Source organism: Colobus angolensis, unplaced genomic scaffold (genome assembly GCF_000951035.1).
Source record: "Colobus angolensis palliatus isolate OR3802 unplaced genomic scaffold, Cang.pa_1.0 Scaffold276, whole genome shotgun sequence".
In the NCBI taxonomy this organism is placed as follows: Eukaryota; Metazoa; Chordata; class Mammalia; order Primates; family Cercopithecidae; genus Colobus; species Colobus angolensis.
The window spans coordinates 116,271-126,693 of NW_012115999.1; the positions used below are offsets into that span (position 1 = coordinate 116,271).

At 34.5% G+C, this 10,423-nt stretch overlaps 1 pseudogene; it reads right to left on the reverse strand.

Annotated features, from left to right (window-relative positions):
• Window positions 1–2,778: 2,778 nt before the first annotated feature.
• LOC105516142 lies at window positions 2,779–3,716 on the reverse strand (annotated as a pseudogene).
• Between the last annotated feature and the right edge of the window lie 6,707 nt (window positions 3,717–10,423).

Consider the following 10,423-nt stretch of genomic DNA (forward strand, 5'->3'; position numbering starts at 1 on the left):
TGTCTTTAACTTGCATACTTTGAGGTTTGGGCAAGATGTATTAACTTCCATAAGCTTTGTGGCCTCATCTATGAGATAGTGACACTATAGCCCAGATCACAGGATTTTAGAGAGATGATGTATGTGAATTAGCTGATAGCCAACATATTACTACTTTTTTTTTTTTTTTTTTGAGATGGAGTCTTGCTCTGTTGCCCAGGTTGGAGTGCAGTGGCGTGATCGCAGCTCACTGCAAGCTCTGCTTCCCGGGTTCACACCATTCTCCTGCCTCAGCCTCCCGAGTAGCTGGGATTACAGGCTCCCACCACCATGCCGGTTATTTTTTGTATTTTTAGTAGAGATGGGGTTTCACCATGTTAGCCAGGATGGTCTCAATCTCCTGACCTCGTGATCCGCCCACCTTGGCCTCCCAAGCTACATTTTTAAGTGTCCAGGACCCTAAAAAATTGACATAATCTCAATCTTAGCATATTTGGAAATTGGGCAGGCACAAAAGTGTACAAAAATGATGAAATAATTTGTTGGATTAAGAGCAATGAAATTTTGCCATTTTTGCTGTGTCTCTACTCTTAAATCCCAATCATGAACCTGTCTTGGGACTTCAGTGGGATATAAAAGTATGTGTTTCGCTCCTGTTGCACCTCCTTCCATATAATTTTCCTATTCATGGATATAAATATATATTGAATCATATTATAAATGTCATGTTCTAAATTGAGTGCAATGGAAGTAAAGAGGATAAGAATACAGAGAAATACTTACCTTTGTAGATTTTGCTATCTGGTAGAATTTTCACCAGGAACATGCACACACTACACATATGCAAACTAAACACACACACACACACACACACACACACACAGATACATACCTGGCATATCAGATAAGTTTATCTTACTTTGTCTCCAAATTAGAGAAAACAAGTTGCTAACAACAAAATCATCCTCCTTAAGCTTTTAAAATAAATTTTCTGAGTGAAAACTCCTCCAGAGGCCCAAGTATTAAAATAAAGCATTATGTCAGTGTTATAATGATAGTGTATTTTGCCCAGCAAATTTGAACACATAAATATATCAAGACAGGTAAAATGCCTTTATTTTCTTCAGACCTTGATTCTACAACCCTGTGAGAGAAAAACTCTCCTAATATTCTCCTGTGAGGAGAAATGTATGTTTTAAAATTTCTTCTTGCTTTAACTAATTTTCTATCAAAAATTTATAAATCTGATATAAGACTATGGAGCTACCTCACTCACCCCAGGCAATTTATGAAACTGGCTGGATTTAAGCTGTGAAGGAAAACAATATTAGAACTTGAGGATTCAAGACAGCCTGCCTGTCGGTCAAACATAAAATGCCTGACTTCCAGGGCTTTCTACCTACCTGGAATTCCTAGTGGGTGCAAAAAGTCCAATGAACTGGTGTATGGAAACTAATAGATTCTCATAGCCTATTTTGTCAGGATGTAAATTTAATTATCAATGATCTCAACTCTTGCCATCAGATTTAATCTGTAAACAGCTATGATGGATATATTTAAATATAGTTTGTGACTGTTTAATATTCCATCCACTAAAATTAACAAGTGAACTTGGGAAGATTAAATGAGTGACTAAACCCAAAATATTCCACAAGCAAGTAATTCTTATTTGTCTGTGTAAAACATGTTCATGCCCAATATAATCTACATTCACTGGTCCATTAATAAAAATTGATTCAGCCAAACTGATTACCTAGAATGTGGTTCACTCCTGAGCACACTCTGTCATTCATCTTGGGCTGTAAATTTAAAATGTTCTTCACATAGAGTAAAAAGTTGACATAAAAACCAAGGAAAAGCAATATAATGTCTGAGATTCTCCAATCCTCTTCTTCCTCAAATCAACCTGGTTAGTAACAGAGACAAGACTTGAACAGTATTCATACTAAAAATCAAGAGCTTGGACATTCTTCTAAGACTTGGAAAAATATTGGAATTCCCTCGGTATAGCAAAGAAATCTGGCATCTTCTAAATGGGCATTGATAGGACACTCCATTCAACCCAAAACTAGTCCACATTATTATGTGGACCAGTAGACTGATTTTCAAACCCATTTTTAATTTTACAAAATGTTCTTTATGCAAAAGCCAACATATAAGTTAAAGCAAAGAAAGACCATAAAGCAAGATATCCTGATTGATTGCATAGGCCCTGCTTTTAAACTCTATCTACTCCCTTGATAGTCCCAAATACTCAGCTTCACACATGAAAAAAAATGTAATACAGAAAAAGAAAATAGTATTTAATGACTTAACAGGATCTGGAGATTAATGTGAAACTATAACACAAGGCTTGTCACTGGAAAATGTGAGTGCAGTATGTTGGGGTTTTTTCCATTTTGTTTTTTCTCAACAGATGGCCTTATTTATTTTGAAAGATTCAATTAAATGTTGCCTATGAAATAATGTTATGCAAAAAAGTGAACATAAAAAGGCACATCGCAACCAATTCCAATGCATTAAAAAAAAACCATAATATGAAAGATACTGTTCAAAATGTTGAAAAGGGGCCATTTCCCACTATTAGAGTAATAGGTAACCCCTCTTTCTTCTTCATTCTACTGCTCTGTATCTTGCAAATTCTCCAGAGTGAACATGCAATAATTTTGAAATGCTGTATCTCATTATTTTAACATAACATATGAAAATGCAGAAAAACAGTAAAAGTATCCAAAATTCTAACATAATTCTGAAGTTTCAACAATATCAAGTGTGTTCACACTCCAGTATATTTTGCACTCACTTGCTAAAGAACCTTCTGTTCAGTAGGTGTTTCACTGCCTTCTTCACATCCTTGTTTCTAAGACTGTAGATTAAAGGATTCAACATGGGAGTCATTACCCCACAGAACATGGATAGCTTCCAAGTCGTCTGAATTAAGTGTCTTTTTAGACTTGGGCTTCAGGTACATGAAGAGGATGGTCCCATAGGATATTATGACCACAGTCAGATGGGCTGAGCAGGTAGAGAAAGCTTTGCTTGTTCTCTCAGAAGAGCTAATTTGGAAGATACAAAGATTAACGCGTAAGAGACAATGATTAATAACAAAGGTGTCCGTATGAACAGTGTTGTGGCCATAAGCATGATGAACTCATTGCCTGAGATGTCAGCACAGGCCAATTTCATGACAGCCAGAATTTCACACGTGAAATGATTGATGATGTTATTCCTGCAGAAAGGCAACTGTACCACAAACACTATTTGTACTGCAGAATTGACAGCTCCTATGATCCAGGACCCGGCTGCCATGGACACATAGGCATCCTTGCTCATGATCATGGGATATCTCAGAGGGTTGCAGATAGCCACATAGCGGTCAAAGGCTGTCATGTCCAGGAGCACACACTCTGTTGTTCCCATGGCCAAGCCAAGGAACATCTGCCCTGCACAGCCAAAAAGGGAAATGGTCTTTCTTTCTGAAAGCAAGCTCACCAAGGTGGAGGGAATAGAGGTGGTGGTGTAGCAGATGTCTAAGAAGGAGAGGTTCCCCAGAAAGAAGTACATAGGGGTGTGAAGGTGAGGGTCCAAGATGTTGATTAAAATGAGAGTACCATTTCCCAGAAGATGACCACATACATTATGAAGATTAGCACAAACAAGAGTAGCTCAAGCCTTGGGTAACCAGAAAGTCCCTTCAGAAAAAATTCCACCAAAATGGTGTGGTTTTCCCATTCCATTTTACTCTCTCTTTAACCCGTAAGACAGAGCATGTTAAGACAAATATTTATCTTACTCTGATTACTTTCAAGCATGTATCAATGAATATATGTCATAATTCCCAAGGAAAAAGAAAAATAAAAAAGGAAAAGACCAAACAAAGAAGAAAGAGCATAAAGAAAAGTGGACAGAAAAGAGGGAATTATGAATGGAAAGAGGGAAGGGAATGAATGAATGAGTGAATGGAGAGAGGGAAGGGAAGATAAAACATGTTTCATGCTACAGCCATTTAATTCATTTAATCTCATCACAGTTCTAGGAGAGAGGTATTAGTATCCATATTTTACAGATGAATAAATCAAAGTGGGTATGTTAAGTAAACTTGATCAAAGGTAAATAGCATATAGCAGAGCTGAGATTCAAACCTAAATCTTCTTGTTGAAGCCTGAACTTTTTGTCATATTTGTCATCACATATGTAAGCTGAAGGTTATAATAGAAATGAGCATTGTATTATATATAACTGAACACTAAACTATTTTTATTGGCTATAAATCACCACACAATAGATCAATGCTCTTATCACTCCTTGAAATTATACTATGTCACATATATTGTCTCTCTTTCCCAGTAAAATGTAAACTTCATTAGGGCTGGTACTGATTCTTGCTTACTTCCACAGCCTCTGTAGGTAGAATAGAACAGACACTAAGGCAAATGTTGAAAAACATTTGTTGAATGAATGGACAAAATCAAAGGCAAAATAATTGCTACATTTCTTACTCTGTGCCAATCCTCTATTAATTGTTTTCTTTGTTCATTACATAATGGAGTCTCAATAGCAAGCCTATGAGGTAATTACTGTTACTATTAGTATCACCAAGCCTATTGCGTACAGCGGAAAATAAGGCACAGAAAAGTTAAATAATTTTCTTAAGGTCAGTTTCATACAGCCAAATAAATGAAAGAGTCAGGACTTAAACCCAAGCAGTATGGCTTCAGAATTCAAGCTCAAATACTCATTTTGCAAAGAGAATTTGGCTCACGGACTAGAATACCTTGCAATCTAATTAACAGTATTAATATTTCAAAAGAAATATCAGATAAAAACTGTGATTGTTCAAAAAGAAGATTTCAATATGGTAATTTGATAGCAGTTGATTTTGATACTTTATATTTTGCTAGAAAAGTACTCATTTCTGTAACAAATGCTTTGTCACAGAGTTGCATTTGATCTTTATAATTCTTGCATCCTCCTTACATGAAAAGTTTTCATTTTCATTATGATGCCTGTTTGACTTTCTTTTTTTCCTTTATTCGACTCCCAAGGGGTTTTCCTATATTACAGGTCTTTAAAAAAAAAAAAAACAGCTTTAGGATAGATTTATCCTCTTGACTTTTTGCATTTCATTAAGTTTCTGTCTTCATAAGTTTCTTGTTTATTTGGATCTATTTTTCTAATTTTCTGATTTCTAATTTCTATTTTCTATGTTCTAATACTATTTTTCTAATTTCTTGAAATAAGAAAAATTCCTCTTTCCTCCTCCTTACTCCTCTATTTCTTGCTCTAATGAAGGCACTTGGAGAACTTTTTGTTTTATTATAGACTTAGTATTTTATGAGAATTTTTTTACTGGCTTCTAGATAATTATTTTCATTTTTCTGTTTAGTTCCTCTTAAATCCAAGCATCTTTCTTCATTATTTAGTGATTAGGTATTTTCATTCTATCTTTATTATTGATTTCCCTTTTTATTTTATTTGTTTATTTATTTTTATTTTTTTCTGAGACAAAGTGTCACTCTGTCATTCAGTCTAGGGTGCAGTGGCGCCATCTTGACTCACTGTAGCCTCTATCTCCCTGGTTCAAGTGATTCTCCTGTCTCAGCCTTCTGAGTAGCTGGGACTACAAGCATGCACCACCATGCCTGGCTAATTTTTGTGTTTTTGGTAGAGACAGGGTTTCTCCATGTTGCCCTTGCTGGACTTGCACTCCTGAACTCAAGTGATCCGCCCACCTCAGCCTCTCAAAGTGCTGGGGTCAGAGGCATGAGCTACCACGCCTGGGCCCATTTTATTTTAATAGAAAACCTGACCTATAATTCTCTAGTTATGAACTTTTGTGCAGCCAATTACATGATATATGTTGTAAATGTTAACAAAAAAAATGTGATTTCTCTTTGGGAAGATATATAGTTTTAAATACATGGACAAAACATGTATACATGTAAAATTTATTAACTATATTATTAAAATCTTTGAAATAACCTATTTTCTGCCACCTAGATTTAATGAATTCTATGTAAATATTGTTATCAAATTCTTGTATACCTAGGATCCTTTTGTTATATAGGCTTAGTTTCTATGTTGTTTAGTGTAGATAGATTTATGCTTAATATATCTTCAAAAATTAATTATAACTTATTGTAAATGATGTATCTTTAATCTATTTGACACTTTAAAGTTTAATTCTACTTTTATGGTATTGATATTACACTCCCGCTTTCTTTTAGTTTGCTTTTGTCTACTATCTCTTTGTACAACTTCTTATTTTTAACTTCTCTTTTTTACTTTATTTAAAGTATACTACTTTTAAATAACAAATATCTGAGTACGTTTTAACTACTTTTTAAATGTTGGAGTCATTTATGAGAATATTCAGACTATTCTATGTACTTTAACTTAATTATTAATGTACCACATCTTATTCTTTCCATCGTGCTTTATTTTTATTATTTGAATTATTGCATTCTCTTTTTCCCACTTTTTTATTTTCGCTAATTGATGAAGTTGTCATTCACTATTTGTTTTCATTAACTTGAACACTGCTCATTTTTTTCATTCAGTAAGTGATTGCCTTCTTTTTCTCTCGTCTCGTAATTTAACTTCTAAGGCCATAAACTGTTTTCTCCAGTAGGGTGTGCTCTAATCACCTTAATTATCCCTGAAACGGAAATGAAGCCAAAACTCAGAATACTTTTACTCCCCCACTTTTATCCTAATCTCCTAATTCCTAGGTTTCACTGGTAGAATACTTACAAAGTCCTTACAATCTGCCTTTTTGAGAGTTCCTTTTCAGGCTTAAGATTATACAAGCTTGGATAGTCCATGTGTCTACCTGTCTATACATCTATTCATTGATCATCATTGATCCTTGAGGATTGTATTTATTGTTTTGTGTTTGATTATAGTATATTTGCAGAAATTTTCCTCAGATGAGAATGTGCGTAATATATACTCAGATCAATCCCTATAGATTATCAAATGTCTTCCTTTTATCTCGCAGGCAAGTCTGTGAATTTTGACCTACACATTCTGTGTCTGGGATGTAGCTTAAGGAAATAATAAAGATAGTTATATACAAAATGCAACACATAGTTATATATTTTATATATAGAAAATATGTTATATGTAACATAAATATATGAATTATTATATATACAGTATACACACAAATTATGCCTGTTATCATTAATTGACATATCTTTATCCTATTTGATACTTTATTAGCTGAAAAGAATATTTAAGAAACCAGTGACCAAAATCCCAGGGAACTTTCAAGCAGAAATTCCCTAATACCTCCCACTCTGTGGCAATATTTATCAAAATAACTAATACATACATATAACATTTGACCACAGACTTACTTCTCAGTAATTATCATACAGATATACTGGCACATGTCAAAGTGATTTTAGTACAAGTGGATTCATTAAAGTATTATTTGTAACAGCAGATGTAGCAAACAATTTAAATTTCCACAAGAAGAAAACATAGAAAAAATGCAACACTATACTGCTGTCAAAAGCAGTAAGGATGTTTTGTGTACTGATGGGGAAAGATCTTCAAGAAACATTAAATGGAAAAGTAATCGTCAAACAGTGTATATGGCACACTACCATTTGTGTAAAAAAGATTATATATGTATATGTGTTTGTGTATATATACATGCACGTATTTTTGCTCACACATAGAGTATCTCTAGAAAAATAAACAATAGCTTGTTATCCCCACAAAAGGGAATATATAGCTTATTAATTGGGGTGGGAATGTTAACATCATATCCTTTAGTATATTTTTAAAATTTTGAACCTTGTGAATGTATTTCCTATTAATAAAATAATATTTAAGCTAAAGAGTTCTTGTTTGTGGATTCCTAGCCTTTCTCCTTTCATCTTTCCAATAGCACACTACATTAATGACATCCATTACTGTAGGACATAACCACATATGTTTGAAAATTGTTCTGACTTGTTCAGTATCACACACTAAATGGTAATTGCTGAGGATGAACAGGTACTTTATAGTCACATTCCCAATACTTAAGATAATTTATTTAGTATCAATAGTGCTTGCAGTACTATGTCTGTCTCATTTCCTACCAACAAGCTCTAGGCTATTCTTTGACCTGGCTTAGGGTCTAACATCCAATTCCATGTCACTTTTTTTCCACTAAACATTTTAATGTTTTTATGATCTAAGAAAGTTCCTGGAATAAAATTACGGCTCAGTAAATTTTGGCTATTATTCTTTTCCGTTTTCAGGTTCAAGGAGCCTTTTATCTTCAGAATACTTCCTCCACCTAACCTTATGAGGTACTTTGCTCTGAATCTCAGGTCCATCTTCTCAATTTCAAGACATAATTACTCTCCTCAGGATCACTTCAAACCCAATCTGATTTCCCTATTCTAATTCCTCCTATCATTCTGTAACTTTTTATAAAATTTACATTTTCTAGAATTTTTCAGATTTTCTTGACTAAGATATTAACTACTTGAGACCCCAAAGAGCATATTGCAATGTGGAGTTCTTTGAATAATAGAGATTATATGCACACCTGTAAAAATCTGCTCTCTGCAAATATCATTGTTTCATGAGCTACCTCTGTGCTACAAGATACACTATCAAGCATATTTCATAATATTGTCACGCTCACAGACTTTGGAGGAGGCTTGGTTCAAATGCCATCTCTGCCCCTTATTAACTAGGTGACCTGGACATGTCTCTGATCACCGTCGTCATCAGTAGAATGAAGATATGGACAACATCTATACCATGTACTTGTGCATAAGATTAAATGAAATGATGTGTGTAACTCACTTAGCACAGGAATGGTTCCTATTGTTAGTGGTTTCCTTCATGCTTGTCTTTTATGACTTTTCATTCTGTTAAGAGTTTTTTTATATCCCTGAACTAGTCATTATCATCCTTCCATGAGGTCAGGGATATGTAGCTTACTTAGTCAGATTGCACACAATGTTCTAATGAATGGTACTATTTTCATTTTTAAAAAATTCTGATACATTTTATCACAGTCACTCCAACCCTTTGGATGCCAGTGAATTAGGTGGCAGAAAAGAAAAATTATCCATTTATAAAATTTATAAAATTACCTTTTATCGAAGTCAATCTATTTCATAAAAAAGATAGGGTTTTTTTCATGTTGATAAGTTTATTGTGTCCTCTTATACTTGACGGTTTTATTGGATGTAAAACCTTGTCTTTTTTTTTGAAGCCTTTATTCTTATTATTATTATTATACTTTAAGTTCTAGGGTACATGTACACAACGTGCAGGTTTGTTACATATGTGTACATGTGCCATGTTGGTGTGCTGCACCCCTTAACTCATCATTTACAGTAAGTATAAAAGATAGGATTTTAATAAGGTGCCACTGTGTTCCTAGTTTGAAAACTTAACATGGCTGAGTTTTTCTTGACTAAAACTATTTTAACATTTGAGCAAGCCTATTAACATAAAAGAGGAAAAGGAAAGTTACTACGACCTAATGACAGAAAAGCAAATATTCAAAATAGTCACCAAAGCTAATGCAAGCACATAAGGATATTCCCTAAGATGGTCTCTTTCTGACTGTGCATTCCTTTGGCAAATTATATGTTTCAGATCCCAGGAGATTATTTAGCTTTTTTTTAGTTTTCCAAATTTGTCATAATGTTCTCCTCACATGATATTGTTGTATAAAGGGTCCCTGGCACAGTATGTAGCACACAGTCCAACTTGTTCACGGGTAACTGAATCAAATGGACCTGAGTTACCACTAGGGAACCACAGTCAAGGATTTGTTTAATATGAATTCTATACTAAAGAACACACAATCTGCTATTTACTCTGTAATGAGCTTTAATTAGCTAAAGCAGATGACACAGTGTCCAAGTACTTTGTAATGTCATAAAAAACTGCACACTGACAAAAAGTAATTCATAAGGGCTGGGCAAATTCAGTTTTTGTTCAATTGCCTTTGCATGCAGAACTGCTCTTTTGGTCTCACGGCTTTTATTTTGTTCCTACTACATTCCAGTGAATAGATAAATAAATTTCATTTCCAGTATTCAAAGTCACTCTCAAATGAGGAAAAAAAAAATCTCATTTTCAAACTGATTTAACCGATCAGTCCAAGTCTGGCTTACAGTTGAAACACTGTTCTTGTTTTTGCAATAACTTACCTCCAAACCAGAGGTTGTCTCTCTCTATAGGTTGCAACAGCAACAGACAATTTTGTCTTAGTTTTCTACTTGCAGCCAGTCTTCATAGCCACTCATTAGTAGCTGAATCTCCAAAGAGGCAAGAAGGGTGAGTAATCATTTTATCCAAAAATTGATTGACTAGTTGATGTTTACAGAAACATGGTGTTGGCCGGGCGCGGTGGCTCAAGCCTGTAATCCCAGCACTTTGGGAGGCCGAGACGGGCGGATCACGAGCTCAGGAGATC